We start from the raw sequence: 17,401 nt of genomic DNA on the forward strand, positions 1-17,401 counted from the left end.
AAGAAGGAAATAACTCTGGTTTTACCCAAAACATTCCTGAATGGACAAGAGGAAGGAATTAAAATGGTACTTCCCAAGTAATTCCTTGAGACTATAATTGCCTTTGTAAGAAAAAGATAAAGACATCACAAGAAAACAATAGGCCTAAACACCTCATGGACAGAGATGCCTAGATTCTAAACAAAATTTTAGCAAGTGGAATCCATCAAAACGTTTAAAAGGATGATACATCTTGCCTATGTTAGACAAGAATTCTAAGATGGTCCTTAAGATTCTTGTTCCCTGGTGTTTATGCACTGTATAATTCCCTCTCCTTAAGTGGGGGCTAGATCTGTGAATGAGTTGAGATTACAGTTCTTGAATAAGTAAATCTGTATTAACCATTTACCATCTGAGCCACCAGTGGCTCAAATGGTAAAGAATCTGCCTGCTCTTGCAGGAGACCCAGGTTTGATCCCTGGGTCAGGAAGATTCCCCTGTTGAAAGTCATGGCAACTCGCTCCAGTATTCTTGCATGGAGAATTCCCTGGACAGAGGAGCCTGGCAGGCTACAATCTGGGGTCACAAAGAGTTGGACATGACTAACACACAACCATTTAATTTAGCCAGTTAACTTCTAGGTATTTACTTAAGAGAATTGTATGCATTTGACCCTATTAAAAAATGTGCAGTAATGTCCACAGTGGCTTTACTTTAAAAAAAAAACTGGAACGAATCTAAATGTCCATCAGTAGGTGAATGGGTTCACAAATTGTGGTATGTCTGTAACAATGATACGTGTGTGTGTGTGTGTGTGTGCACAGTCAGTCATGTTCAACTCTTTGTGACCTCATGGGTTGTAGCATGCCAGGCTCCTCTCCCCATGGAATTATCTAGGCAAGAATACTGGAGTGGGTTGCCACGCCCTCCTCCAGGGGATCTTCCCAACCCAGGGATTGAACTTGTATTGCATGCATCTCCTACATAGGCAGGCAGATTCTTTACCACTGAGCCACCTGGGAAGCCCGTACCACACAGTAAAAAGGTTCAACATGAATAAACTTTAACAATATTATGCTAAGTGCAAGAAGCTAATCACAAAAGATCACAAATTGTATGATTCTGATTATGAGATATCTAAAATATGGAGATCCATAGAGACAAAAAGATTAGTGGCTGCTAAAGACTTGGGGCATGAGGGTAGAGAGTGACTATATGGGGCTACTATGGGGGTGATAAAAACGACCTAAAATTAGATTGTGGTGAAATTGCACATATTTGTAAAAGTACTGAAAAATCACTGAACTGTGTACTTTAAAGTGGTGAATTGTATGATGTAAAAATCATAATCTCAATGAAAGTGTTAAAATTGCTTTCAGGGATTTTTCTTGAAATTCAGACTATTTGAGAGCTTTGTTTATACTCTTTTTTGTTTGCTTTTCTTTTCTTATTGGAGGGTAATTGCTTTACAACGTTGTGTTGGCCTCTGCCATACTTTAACATGAAGTAGCCTCAGGTACACATCCGTCTCCTCCCTCTTGAACCTGCCTCTCATCTCCCACCCCATCCCACCCCTCTAGGTTGTCACCCCTCTCGGTGTCACGTAGCAAATTCCCACTGGCTATCTATTTTACATATTATTTGTAATTTCTCACAGCCACCCATTGAGCATTTTGCTCAATATCACAGTCCTTATTTGACAGATTAAAAAAGAAAAGAATGCATTACTGTTTCTGTCAATATATCGCCAACAGGTGAGTCAAGAAGAGACCGTGAGAAAAGTCTACACTGATGTGCTTCTACCCACGTGGCATCGTAGACGACTCGGTCTACATTCAGCATTTAGTTTCATGTGTGGTTCCACTGTTGCTTCAAAGCCATGCTGCCTGGAGACCTGCCCAGCTGATGGACTCAGCAACTCTTCCCTCTTGACTCCTGTTGACAGGTGTAAAATAATCAAATATCCAGTGATGCTCGGAGTGGAGGAGAAGTCAGTCTAGGGTTCATTTAAGTATATTTGAATGGATCAATTAATGAGGCAGACCTAATATCTCGGACCCTACCAATTAAACGTCTGTTCCAGTTGCCAAGACTATGTTATGGGACAGAAAATCCGAAACCTTAAGTCCAGATGGGTGGTCTGGAGAAAGGACCAGCTGTGCAGAGAAAATGACAGGACAAAAAGAAACAACGTCTAAGGTAGATAAGCCCGTGATGGCAAAAGTTACAGAATCAGGTCAATAAAATGTCAGCATTTCAGCACAGAAAAAGTACAAATTAGGAGCTTAGAAATAACTTAACTTGATTAAATTAGAAGACTACAGGATAAGACCACACACAGCAAGTAAAAAATAAACGCAGATCTAATTATTGTTCTTTCAAATTATTTAGAGAATCGTTATAATTGGAAACAAAAATTCCATGCTGACAGAGGTGACAAGATTTGTCAGGAACTGCCACTCTAACACAAAACCACAGAGTTAAATAGAGCTTCTATTTATCACCACGCTCCAAGACTATTATAAAGGCAAAACCTCAAGGCTGGAAAGAAATTAAGAACAAAGCAAGAAAAAGAAATGAATGAAGCTGGTCGATCCACCTGAACCGATCAGAGAATAAAAAGCAAGTTCTTTGCCCCAAAGCTACGCACACGTAAGCCACTCATAAATGATTCTGCCACTACTTTTCCAAGTATTTTGTTCTTAATTTAGGCACCTAGGAAAAACTGACATGTGCCTGTTTAAAAGGGGGGAGGCGAAACATTCTGAACACTTTAAAATACTTGGATTATGTCTATTTCCGAATCAGCTTCCTTTGCTTTCTTTATACAAATATTAGAATCAAGAAATATGTTTACATATAGGAAAGAAGAAAGGAAAAGTTTAGAATTTCCTCCTTGGATATAAACAAAAAGAAAATCCTTCGCTCTGGCTTACAGAGCCAAGAGAAACAAAAAGTGGATTGTCGTATTTGGGGAGAAGTAATGTCCCTGAACTTGAGAAAAGCTGCAGGAATAGACTCCCAGGGATTCACTGTCATCTGATCATGGACCTTGACAGGGCTTGCCTGACCCTGAGTAGACAGATAACGACCAGTTTCAAGAACACAAAATCATATTTAAAATCACACTCTACATTGTAATCAAAGCAACACAGAGGCCAGAGTTGTTTTTTTTACATACTCCAATTAAGCCATTTCCCAAACACTCTCCTCCTCCGCGTGACTCCACACCTCGAAAGGGCCACTGATTCAAGGCTCCACGTGTCACATGCAGCCGAAGACGACCCACGAGCCGCGTGCAAGCATCTCTTAGAAATAGAAGCTGCGCCAGAAGAGACAGAACAAGTGGGGAGGGGCGGGTGAGAATCGCTGAACTTTTCCACTTTGTCTAGAAAGTGAGGCGCAGCGGACATGGCTTGTAAACTGAGCCGGGCTTTCTGCGATGGAGACCAGAGGCTGCAAACAAACGGGTCTAGGTCCAGATCCACTCCGAGAAAGCGGAGGGGAGCCCAGCAGGTACACGGCAACCATCGAGCCAGCAGTTTACGAGAGCGTAACTGCCCTCAGCTCTACCTCGTGCTGAGGCCCTTTAGATAAATAAGCCTAAGACCTTCCTCATGCATCATCCTTCCTCCGCTGCCCTTGGCTTGCGCTCTGAGTCCCTTCCCTGGGTGTGACTAACTGGGAACATTCTTACTGGTTGTAGCGTGTGGTGTTTCTCTCTCTTGGTGGGGGGCAGGTATTTCTGAGTTCTGGCCTGTATTAGACGGTGCCTGGGGACGAAAACCATTGGAGATCTTATAGAATAAAGTTCCTATTTACTTGTCCGTGAATAAGTAGCTGCAAATGATTACATCTGCAAAGGGAATTTGCCACATTCTACCTGGTCCAGGAATCAGATGTGAACGGTTACAAGCCAGAGAAAGAGAAGAATTGAGGATTGCTTGTTTTAAAAAATAGCAACAATTCTTACAGTTACAGAATACGGAAACCCTGATTGAGTATACTTAAATTATTGTAAGATGTTACTGACAAATGCCAAGAAATCTATGTTCTTCTGGTAATCCCATATACAACTCGATTCATTGATTTGTTGATTTGTTTTATAACCATTTGATTTCTTGATAGGATATCTTTTTAAATTCAAAGGAAGCTTGAAGAGAGGGTCAAGCATTATGCAGGAAAGATGAAATTAAGACTAGAAGGGTTCAATATAACATGGGCCGGTTTGCAAGGATGCACAGAAAGTCCTGCAGAGTCCCTCTCTTTCTAAGGAAGGACTCTTCATGGTGCCAAATTCAGGCCTCTCATCTTGCTTCCTCTCCCATCTCAGGAGGGACAGTTAACAGTGTACCCAGAGGAGAGGCTGCCTCTTGAAAAGTACTGAGATGCCTGAGTATACTGGGGGAGAGCAAATTACCGTAAAATAAAGTTAATGAAGACTCTATAACTCTGAACTTTGATGAAGAGAGAGATCACGGAATGCCTTGACACTAATATAAAAAAAAGAATAATGGAGAAGACCACAAAGAGGGGAGATAGGGAGAAAGAGCACGTTCTCTGAGTCACAACTGATAAGAGGAGAGGAGCCCCTGGCGAGGACGGCCTGCAGCCACAGGACCGCAGAGCGTAGCAGCTGCACTCCGGAGGGCACATAGTGGTGCTGACGGGCAGACATCCTCAATGCAGCATCCCTGATCCATGAGATGGGTCATCGCCTACTAACCCTCCTGCTGTCTTCCCAATGTTCCAATTACAGAAGTCTTCTGTATATTACAAGTTACTGCTCAGAAAAGGTGTTCTCCACCTAGTGGAATCCGATGCTACTAGCCTACAAATCTAGTGCATTCTCTCAAGAATGTCAATGTAACATAGCTTTTCCCTCTTGGAATGTGCTAGACTTCATGTTGGTACCAAACGAAAGTACATATGGAATGGCCAGAAACTTTCATTCATAAGAAATCTCAAGGCCAAGTATTTTTATGAATATGCCAATAGATCCTAACCCGTATGTCCGACTCTAAAGAAATCTTGGTGAATCAGGAAACATGGCTATTAATAGAGGAGGTGTGATGCTTTCTGCAGAAGTTGTGCCACAGAGAAAATAGAGGATTTACTACTCGGTCAATTATCTCCCATAAGAAAAATCTTTTTCTTTTTTATAAGCTTATACCCAACACCATCCTTCCCGTCCCCACCCCCTGCCCTGCATCTGAAAACACTGGCATATGTGCATGCCCAGTCACTCAGTCGCGTCCAACTCTGCAGCCTCATGGACTGTAGCCCACCAGGCTCCTCTGTCCATGGGATTCTCCAGGCAAGAACCCTGGAGTGGGTTGCTGTGCTTTCCTCCAGGGGATCTTCCGGACCCAGGAATTGAACCCACATCTCCTGGGTCTCCTGCGTTGCAGGCGGGTTCTTTACCACTGAGCCACTGCAGGGGCCACTGGGGAAGTCCTAAATGCACTGGCAAGGAGCTTAATTCCAGTGCCTGCTGCAATTCCTCTCTGATTTCCTTAGATTCCAGAGGTCCATGCATCACCAAAGACCAGAGACTGGCTTGGAAAGGGCTCTGATGCCACTCTTGTTATCACTGAGTTGCTGAGTCTCCCTCTGCCCAGCCCTCTAGGTCTGGCAGCTCTATCACTTCTCAGCCATGGTGGAGGCTCTGGAGGTCCTTAGAAAGCCTGCGAGGCTGTGCAGAGGCGGGGCTGCTGAACGCATGGATCTCTTACCCCATGTGGGGTCCTGCACCCCCTCAGTCTACCTAGGAGACCTCTGCCTTTCATTTCTCTCCAGCCTGAGCGGGGACAGCTTCCTCTATTGGCCATCAGAAGCATTTATCTTTAACTTCCTCACTTTAATAAACCAGTTACAAAAACAGGAGGGGTGGTTGTATTTAAACAGTGCTGGCTTTGAGGTCTAAAAATTCTGAGGTCAGAACAAAGCCTAAGTCCTCAGAAGGAGTCTAATTACCTTATAGATTTAGAGGAGGGGATAAGGAGGGCGTGTGGAAGTTGTTGTACAGAGAGAAAACGTGGGCAGGACAAATTAGTTTATCAATAAATGACTCCCTACATTAGATCCTGCTCTACCCAATTATGCAACCCCAGATAAGGCTCAGATCTTATCTGCTTCCCTGTTTTCTTGTTTGTTTTAAGAAGGAATCAAAACTCCTGCCCTTTCCTTGGGATATAATGTCTTTTGCTTCTGTGCTATTTACTCTGACTTTCTGGTTTAAAGTCTATGTCATTTTAATACCATTAATTAAAAAGTCAATAGTGTATGAACCATGGGGAAAGACAATTGATTTTATATGACCGTCATGGTTCTGATTATGAACTTAATCACCAAACTTTTACTGTGAGCTGGGCAGAGAGATGTCTTGTGTGTCTCTCCTGATCAGGACAGCATGGTCCCTGCCCTCAGGGCAGGGACAGTCCTCTGTGTTGCCCAAGCCAATCCGCCTTCTACACATCCATGAAGAAGCCAGGAAAAACAGTGAGGAATAACCCCTGTAGGTCTCTTTGTAGAGATATTAATATCTCGGTATTAACAAAAGTAAGACATGAAACTGATGCATGTTTTAAATAGATGGGAATACATTTCAAATTATATCAAGTTGTATCTTTATAAGTGGAAGACAACATTACAGTAAAGGAAATATGTATCAGAAAAGCAGAACATTTAAAAAATAGCTGTATTGATAATAAGGTGAAAAATAATGTGAAGTTTGATGTGTATGAATCCTTGCATTAAGTTGACATTCTCGCAACTTAATCTGCTCAGTCTTCTGAGAAGTAAGATATAGGCCAGTTCTAATACAAGGTATGGGAAAGCACTTAAAAACAATCAGAAATGGTTCAGGATGAGAGACTTCTGAAAGCAATTAAGAGAGGAAACTGCGGGATCAAAGCTTGGAGGGAAAAATGTAGGGAGGGTATGAATGAAAAGGTAGTCTCACACATGAAGAGAGGGTGATGTGTCAACATAGAGGGTAGGAAGGAGCAGAAAGTTTTAAAAGTCAGACAGTTACTGCCCTGGGAGTTTCTGTTCCAAGGACCAGCTGCAATAGCAAACAATCAGAAATAAGATAGGACCAAAGAACCAGGAATAATTTCAACTCACATAAGCAGAGGATGAAATCAAAAAACATGAATATTCCTTCAGGTAGGAATTAGAAGAAAAATTAACACATAAGAAAAAGCTCATGAATTAAAGCAGGTAATATAAATTCTTTGTCAGTTCAGGCAGATTTAGTTTGGCCCAAGCTTGTATATATCCTGGGCCATAAAATGAAAGCATAACCTTTAAAGAGATCAAAACGACTTAAGGCTAAGTGAAAGACATACTCTGTGCTTATTTTTGTTTAAAAATTGTGCTATAATTTTGTATGAAGTACCTCCAAATCTTCTAAAAATTTTACTTGGAAAAGATGACCCAAAAATCACTTAATATTTCCAAGGAGAAAAGGTTATAAATAATTAAGATAGCATTATATAAGTGTTTTATGGAATTAGCTCCAAATTAGCCTAAAGATTTTAAATATTTTTTCTTAGAATTCCACAGTATTTTAGAATACTGTATATATATAATTTTAAAATAAATAATATATATAGTACATATTCTTATTTTAATATTTGAATCATTTTTAAATATCTGATTACTATCAAACCAAAAATAAAGTATGCACTGTTTCCATTTCTCTGTGAAGTGGTAGTCTTCTAAGGCTATTCTGCTTTTCAGATCACTTAAGGATTTGTGTGTATATGTGTGGGTGCTCAGTCGTGTCCAGCTCTTTGCAACCCCATGGATGATAGCACTCCAGGCTCCTCGCATTGGGATTTCCCAGGCAAGAACACTGGAGTGGGTTACCATTTCCTCCTCCAGGGGATCTTCTCTACCCAGGGATCGAACCCCCGCCTCCTGCATTGGCCAGCAGATTCTTTACCACCGCGCCACCTAGGTAGCCCCTACACAAGAGATTTAACAGATGTTAAAGCCAGAAACCTGTTGTTTATCATGATTAGTTGTCATTTACTGTTAAGAAACCCTCACAATTCATTAAGTAGCAACCAAACTGGTGCATGTTCCATCAAAATAAACTCAGAATTAATGGAAGCTTGCATCTCCCTGAAGAAACAGAATTTGAACAGACACATATGCCAGCGTTTTCTACAAATGCAGTGTCAGCAATCCCTTCTCTCTTTTTCAATCATAGTTTGACAATTCAGCAGAAGAAAGAAAATTCTAGGGACCCTGGTGCTTTTTTTTTTGCCCAGGGTGAGAGCAACAATCAATAAAGCAATAGTTCTCAGCTACATCTTACTACATGTTGCTTCCCATTCAAAAAGAGAATTTGCGTAAAGCTAATACCTATATTGAGTAACTTTTATGTTACTATTTAAGACATCCCTTCCTTCAAGGCAAGAATAAAGAACAGGTCTGGGGATGCATAGGTATTGAAAGAAGACATCTAACAGCAAATCAATAAAGCAGTGACTAGTGACCTGTGAAAATGAAACGAGAAGAATTCTCAGACACAGCATATATTTAAGAATTTTGTAAGACTGTTCATACATATATGCTCAAGAAAGGATGATAATATATATGGAATTTAGAAAGATGGTAACGATAACCCTATATGCAAGACAGAAAAAGAGACACAGATGTATAGAACAGACTTTTGGACTCTGTGGGAGAAGGTGAAGGTGGGATGATCTGAGAGAATAGCATTGAAACATGTATATCATCAATTGTGAAACAGATCGCCAGTCTGAGTTTGATGCATGAGACAAGTGCTCAGGGCTGATGCACTAGGATGACCCAGAGGGATGGGATGGGGAGGGAGATGGGATGGGGGTTCAGGATGGGGAACACATGTAAATCCATGGCTGATTCACATCAATGTATGGCAAAAACCACTACAACACTGTAAAGTAATTAGCCTCCAACTAATACAAATAAATGAAAAATAAATAAATAAAACAAAATTTTTTAAAAAAAGAAAGGATGATAAACCTAGGGTCGATTTTTCATTTCTTAAACAGTCATGTAACTGATTTGAAACTTTCAAACTGAGCCATGTTTGGAATTACCATAACCTTAACCTGGATCAGAGTTAAGTGTATGTCTGAAACTTTTAAACATACATCAAACGATTCTAAGAATCGGCCTCGCCTATAAAATGAGCCTCAGTGGTAATTGTGCCTTGAAGCTGTGTATGGGCCCAAATACTGATTTAATCTAAGGGGTCTATACAGAAAAAAAAAAAAAAAGCAATAATGGTGGTTACTCTTCATCCATTTCTGTGTTTAAACAAGAGGAGAAATTTGTGGGGCGGCTAATGTCCTTCCTAAGGCACATTCTTCAGATCAGCAGAGGACTTTGTCCCCCTGGATCTTTATATTCAGAGCCTTTCAGGGACTGTGAGTTCCCTTTAAAAGCACCTATCAGCATGAATAAACTGATAAAAGTAGACGTGTGAAATGCCTTTCACGTAACTAACAGGCGTGACTCCAAGTTCTAGAACCCCCAGGACTTTCATCCGAAACCTTAACCCACGATGATGGTCAACATGGTTTGATAGAAGGTCCTTCCCTAATATTATAAGATCTTTGGCCTGTTGTGAATGGAAAAGTTAATGGAAAGCTTTGTCAGACATAATCCATTCCTGTTAAGTCTTTCAGATGAGCTCTTGTGAGTGTGGCATTCCATTTTGTACAAAGAAAAAAAAATCAGATTCATAAATCCATTCAGCCTCCTCAGAATATTTACTCATCTGTTCATTCATCAGCTGCCACTCTGGGGGATAAGAGGGTGACAAGTTATGCCGCACACCTTAGAAGCCTGGTAAGACATCACGCCTATAGCCAGGTTTAAAAAATAATAATAATAATACATGGGAAAAACTGAAAAAACTGTAGGAAGATACTGGCAAGTTGACAGTAGTGGAATATCTCAATTCTTGACAGGTCAAGAGGGCAAAAGTATTAGTAAAGACACAAAACTTGTGAAGTGAATAAAAAACTTATTGGAAGAATTCACCTAGACCCTTGCAGAGAATATACATTTTTCTCAAGCACACATGGAATTTTGTCAACGGTCAAACAAGTTCATAAGTCTCAGTAAAGGACTTATGCCACAAAGAAAAATAAGCGAACACTAATAAAAGTAAATTTAAAATCCCTGTACACTTGAAAAATCTGACACCTCTACATAATTTATAAAAACAGAAGTAAAAAATAATAAAGAACATACTTATTAACACTTGTAGGGTTCAAAGTAGTATTTCAATGGTTAGATCTTTACATTTTTATGACAGAAAAGACATGATGGGATAGATATCTTAGTAAAGCATATATGCAATACAGAGAATCAAGAAAAGCAAAAAAATCTTGGCCCTTCAAGAAAACTAGTAAAATGTATAACCTTCTGGTGAGAATGGTAACTATTAACTTAAGGCAGAAATAGACCATGCCATTAATGAAAAGAGAGATACAACCGCAGGTAAAGAGACTTAAAGGATAATAAGACTATTATGGACAAATCTATACCAACAAATCAGAAAATGGACTAAATGGACAAGTTATTAGAAAGATACACTTTTTCAAAATGGATTTAAGGAGAAATAGAAAGCCTGAAGCATTCTTGCTTATTTGAAAAACTTTTTTAAGTAATTTAAAATCTTTGCTCAGGAAACAAAATTTGGCCTAAATGGTTTTATAGGATTTTTCTGTATTATCCTACTTTTATATAAATTCTTCCAGAAAATAAGAGTCACTATAACCTGAGGCTTGTATCTGTTGTTTTGACCCCAAAGCAGACAGGACAGGGCATGGTGAAAGTTTGGAATGATCTCTCTTAGGAATATAAAAGAAAAATTCCTAAATAATGTATGAGTAAACCAAATTGAGCCATGAAATCAAAAAGAAAAAAAAAAAGATAACCAAACTGAGTTTATATTGGGAAAGCAAAGAAGTTTTAAATAAGGAAAAAAATTAATATGATTCACATTAAGAGATCAAAACAAAAACCACATATGTATCTCAATAGATGGAGAGAATCTATTTGATGCAATAGCATCCATTCTTGGCACAAAACTTACCAAATAAGAAATAAGAGATCCTTTAACAAGATAAATGCACCCACAAATAATCTGCAGCAAATATAATTCCTAACGATGAACATTGTGAAGCATTCCCTTTAAAGTCAGATTTCAAATAACATTGACTTCTGTAAATTAGAAGTCATCAGAAAGACAATGGAAGACAGATTGAGAGATCTTTATAATATGCATAACCAGAAATATCTATTAGTGTCTGTAATGCAGAAAAGAATCCAAAATATCACTAAGAAAAAAACAACCATAAAGAAATCCAATAGCAATGGACATGAACAACCTTCCCTACAAATGACCACCAAATATGTATAAAAGATTCTCCAACTTACCAGTAACCACTGAAATGTAAGACAACAGGACACTATTCTACATCACTTAGACTGCAAAACGTATGAAGTTTGAGAGTATTTAAGGTTCACCGTGTACAGACCAGTGGAAATACTAGCAGTGTTGGAAATAGTATTTACCATCACTTTGGGACACAATTTGACTTACACTTTTAACGTTGACTTACCTTAGAATCCAGAAAGCTTTCAGAGATAGAAACCCTTGCACACGTATATGGGACAGGTACATGCATCTTTATGACCTTGAGAGCAAAGAAAAATAAGAGGGAACAACACAGAGATTTTTCTACACTTCAGTGGGTAAGGTGGAGCATGTTCACATCCTCTGAAGTCTTACGTAGTAATCGAAAGCCCAAGAAATCCATTGTTTAACATAATTTTTCTCCTCCAGGAAGGGCCGGCTCTGACCTGCAGGTGCAGAACAACAGATGCTCCGAAGGAAACCCTGAGCCTTGCTAATCAGAGTGTGGCAAAGGGAACACCGGGAGATCATCTTGGAGCTCAGTAAAAATGCGAAACCTCTGGTCTCATCTCAGACCTACTGGGTCATGGTCTATTTAACAAGACTTTATGCACATTAAAATTTGAGGAAGTCCTGCCCGACAGTAGCTGTATTCATTATTCACTAGAGTATTAAAAAGCAGAGACATCATTTTGCCCACAAAGGCCCGTATAGTCAAAGCTATGGGTTTTTTTCCAGGAGTCACAAACGGATGTGAGATTTGGACCACATAGAAGGCTGAGCACCACAGAATTGATGCCTTCAAACTGTGGTGCTGGAGGAGACTCTTGAAAGTTCCTTGGACTGCAAGAAGTCAATCCTGAAGGAAATCAAATCTGAATATTCATTGGAAGGACTGATGCTGAAGCTGAAGCTCCAGTTATTTGGCACCTGATGCAAAGACCCTGATGCTGGGAAGGATTGAGGGCAGGAGGAGAAGAGGGTGACAGAGACTGAGATGGTTGGATGGCATCATGACTCAACAGACATGAGTTTGAACACACTTTGGGAGATCATGAAGGACAGGGAGGCCTGGAGTGCTGCCGTCCTTGGGGTCACAAAGAGCAGCTGAGCCACGACAGCAACAATCTGCCTCTTACACCTCCATGACATTGAAGTACTGCTTCCTTCAATTCTAACATTCATTCAAATACACGTGAATGTAGGACACACTTCTCGAGTTTCTGCTCTGTGCCAGGCATCTACTACCTGCGGCTGCTGCTGCTAAATCGCTTCAGTCGTGTCTGACTCTGTGCGACCCGATGGACTGCAGCCCACCAGGCTCCTCTGTCCACAGGACTCTCCAGGCAGGAACACTGGGGTGGGTTGCCATTTCTTTCTCCATACTAACTGCTAAAGACACAAATAAAATACTCTTGGACTTCAGTCTCAAAAGAGCTCACAGATTCATTTATAAACACACACACATACACAGACGTGCACAAGCTTTATAATACGGTGTGACCAAATTGCTTTCTTTTATACTTTCCCTATGTTACGGTAATTGTCATAATATTCATATAATTGTGCCTACATCCATTTTAATCTCGTCTTCGATCTTACTTCCCTATGATAAATCGTGACCGTGACGTCCCTCTGTGCTCACTCAGTCGTGTCCAACTATTTTGCGACCCTATGGGCTGTAGCCACCAGGCTTCTCTGTCCATGGGATTCTCCAGGCAAGAAAACTGGAGTGGGCTGCCATTCCCTTCTCCAGGGGATCTTTCCGACCCAGGGATCGAACCTGTGTCTCTTGTGTCTCCTGCATTGGCAGGCGGGTTCTTTACCGCTGTGCCACCTGGGAAACTCTCTTCTAAGGATACAAAATACTCCCTTCTAGTAATACAAAACATGTGTACAAAGTTTGCGTCACATCATATTAAAAAAATTGAGGCGCTTGGGTAATAACTAAGCTTCGGCACTCAAGCTTGGAATAGAGCATAATTTTTCACTGGATCTTCTGGCTGCCCCGACCCATTTGACCTTTGAGTTGATTTCAGGATGAGTAGCTCAGGCACCCATTCAGGCAGTTTTTGAAAGAGGCCAGTAGTATTCCTACTAATAGTATAATATATATTAGCACGTGTGTGTGCTCAGTCATGTCCGACTTCATGGACCATAGCCTGCCAGGCTCCTCTGTCCATGGAATTTTCCAGGCAAGAGTACTAGAGTGAGTAGCCAGTTCGTTCTCCAGGGGATCTTGCTGACCCAGGATCAAAGTCACCGTCTCTACCACTGTGCCACCTGGGAAATCCCATAATGTACATTAATAATTACTCTTAAGGGTGTCTAGCATGTTTCCATTCTACATAGAAGTGTGCCGGCTCCAACAGTTACACATCCTCATGGATACAGTTGCATTATGTCAGACTTAGCCCCCAGGAGTGTGTTACCAACAGTGACTTGGATGGTAAATGGCTCTCAGTAAGATTCTGAACCAAGAAATGCAAATATACCTCATTTTACACAGCAGCTGCATTTGTAGAAAACCCACCATTAGAGGCACATCAAAAATATAAGACATAAAAACAGAGTTTTAGGCTCAGATAATTTTAAGCAGATTTTTAAAACAAATAAGATTTATCAGATTATTTGATAAGACAGAAATTCGTGCAAAACGCTGAGTAATTTTTTGGTGTGTAGTATGCACTTGACCTTTTCACAATGCCTAATACCCTTGGCTTCTATCTGTCTGCACCAGGACTCCCCCAGTTCATGGTGACAATAAAAATCCTAGCCCCTCCGCCCCACCCTCCACCCCCAGAAAGTTCCCGAGAAGCGAAATCCTGCAGGAGGCAGCACATCCCCACCCAGACCGCAGCTCTGCACACGGTTCCGGGGGAAGTCCCCACCTTTGACCCCGAATCGCCTTTGAAAAGAAGCCTATTGTCCCAGAGCCCGTAATAAATGGACATTTACTTCCATCCCGTCCGTATTTCCTTTTCCCTGAATGCACTGATGGGTTCCTACCAGCCAGCAAGGGCAGCAATTTTAAATATTTAGAAATTTTACAAACCAACTGAAGTCACGATGGTAGTCTCAATCAACCACGGTGGGAATATTTAGACAACAGAGACTGGCAAATGCTACAGAAGTCAGGGCTTGCTGTTCTGTTGGGGGAGGGCCAGTGGGTAAATATTTAACAGTACGTCCCAGATTTTATATGAAGCACCTTTGACAACTTCCTCTTGGGCGCACTTTTGCACAGTCACGTTCAAGTTCCCTGTATTTGCAGCACAGACCTTGACTCTTCTGACTGACAACGCTGGGGGATATTACTCCCCATTGAGCCAGGCCGGCTTTCAATACATGATGTCAGAAGCCACCACACACCTGCTTGGCTTTTGTGATTGAAAATTTTACCGTTCGCTTCAAGGTTTGAAAATTGAGTGTTGCTTACTTTTTCAAGGCACTGATGAAGATGGACTTGTAAGAAAACTCACACGCAGCTCCCATCATAGGCAGAAAGAAAGGTTGGTTTGTTTTTTAATCTGTGAGTGGTGAGGAAGCTTTTCGATGAAGGTAGAACTTAAAGAGGGGGATGGACAGAGAGGCTGGCAAAGCTTCCTCCTGCGAGGTTGGCCCGGCAGTTTAGGTTCCAGCCCCGGTGGCCGGTAGGGCGCGGTCACATGCCCACGTGGCCGCTCAGGCTGACAATGGGACTCTGATTCCACAGAGCTAATCTGACCAAGGTGATAAGGGGTTTGCTCAGAGACTCTGGGGCCAGGGCCCAGAAACCAGCAAGCTGAGGGAGGGGAAGCCGGGACGCACCTGTCTGTCACCTTGACCTAGGGGATAGCCATGGGCGGGGTGGCATCGGGGCCCCTCCGGGGTGGGGCAGGCAGGAAAGGGGGCAGGTGAGAGGGAGCGGGAGGGGGCGGGCAGGGTCCCGCCTCCCAGGGACCGGATCTGCCTGGCTGCCCCAGGGCATCTGGTTGAAGACGCTTGTTGAAGCTGCTAGAAAGGCCCTGACGCTGGGAAAGACAGAGGGCAGGAGGTGAAGGGGCGACAGAGGATGAGATGGTTGGATGGCATCACGGACTCGATGGACATGGGTGTAAGCAAACTCCGGGAGATGGTGAAGGACAGGGAAGGATGGAGTGCTGCCGTCCACGGGGTTGCAAAGAGCCAGACACGACCTGGGGACTGAACAACAACAGAAATAACCAAGACTGTATATCACGGGGAGCTCAACCTAGCACGCTGCGGTGACCGAGAGGGGTGCGGTGGGGGGCAGTAGGAAGGAGACTCAGGAAGGAGGAGACATATGTGCACTTATGGCTGATTGGGGAAGACCCCCTGGAGAAGGAATTGCCTACCCACTTCAGTATCCTTGCCTAGAAAATCCCGTGGACCGAGGACCCTGGAGGGCTACAGTCCATGGGGTCGCAAAGAGTCAGACACAACTTGGCAATGAAGCAACAACAACAATGGCTGATTCACGGTGTTACAGAGCAGAAACCAACACAACAGTGTAAAGCAATTATTCTCCAATTAAAATTAAATATATATATCTAGTTAAAAAAAAATCTACAGTGGTAGCAATAAAAATTAAAAAAAAAACAAACTAAGCCAAGTGAAAGTTATTAATTCAGCAGATACCAGAGTTCCATTTCCACCAGAAACACCCCTTACTGGGACTGTCTAGATACCCAGCTCTGAGTTTGTGAATTTCTGTAAAGGTAGTGGTTCCCTAACTGTAGTGCAGGGAACTGGTCCCTGGGACCCTTAAATAAAATGCAGATTCCTGAGCCTGAATGGTCCTTGTGAGGCGAGCAGAAGTAACGCCATGGCAGGCAGCTTAGATAAGGAGTAGGCCTTCCTACTTCTGGGTGGTAAGATAATCAGGCCACCTGGATACAACCAATCAGCTTAACACTGACTGCTGTTTGCCAATTAGGAATGGGGCGGAAACCCCCGGGAAAGCCCCACGCGCGTGAAAGTTTTGACCAATGAAATTGCTTTGCAATCCGCTTAAACCAACTACTAATGGCGTGTGCTCACCCTATAAATTTGTGTTACAGCTTGGGCTCGGGGCTCTCTGACCCCGCACCACTGCATTGGATGTGGCAGGAGCCCTGACTCGAGTCAGCAATAAACTTCCCTTTTTGCGAGTTGCATTGTCTTGGAGGCCTTCTCTCTTCCCGCTCGGGGATTCGGACATCGGGCATAACAGTCTTCATGCTCAGAGCTGCATGGTATCTGTGGAGCTGAATTTTTTAACTTTTTTTGTTTGTTGTTTAGTCCTGCCTGACTCTGCGAGCTCATGGACTGTAGCCCTCCAGGCTCCTCTGTCCATTGGATTGCCCAGGCAAGAAAACTGGAGTGGGTTGCCATTTCCTTCTTCAGGGGATCCTCCCAACCCAGGCATCAAACCCAGGTCTCCTGCATTGCAGGTGGATTCTTTACCACTGCACCACCACCAGGGAAGCCCTCAAATTTCTAACTACTCTGCCTCTAATGCATCAAACATGATGGGCTAACCTCTTTATTCCTGAGCAAAAAAAAAAAAATAAAGATTGCTTCTGTTCTTGAAGAAATTCACGTGCCCATGATCTAATCAGGTTTGTACATCAATTCTGATGAAAACAGTTTGCACACTTCCCAACTGCTCTTCTCAAATAATTCTTGAGAATATCCTTTACGAGTGATTAAGTCAGATCTTAAAGGTTTAACATTTTGCAGAGAGAAATATTACCTGGGAGGAGGAGGGACCCACACAAGTTCAATTAACAAAATGTTACAAATGAGTTCCCTTTGTGATGGGTAAGCCAGCAAATCCATTACAAGCAGGTTTGCTAACAAGGAATAAAATGAGCTAGATGCTTCACTATTTTGAAGGGTATATTATTTTGGGTGGAACAAAATGTGACAAAGATGATGTAAACATGTGTTTCCACTCTGCGTTCCTTACTCAGCACCACAAACCCACAAACCTGACCTTCAAATGCT

Source organism: Cervus elaphus, chromosome 30, assembly GCF_910594005.1.
Source record: "Cervus elaphus chromosome 30, mCerEla1.1, whole genome shotgun sequence".
NCBI lineage: Eukaryota > Metazoa > Chordata > Mammalia > Artiodactyla > Cervidae > Cervus > Cervus elaphus.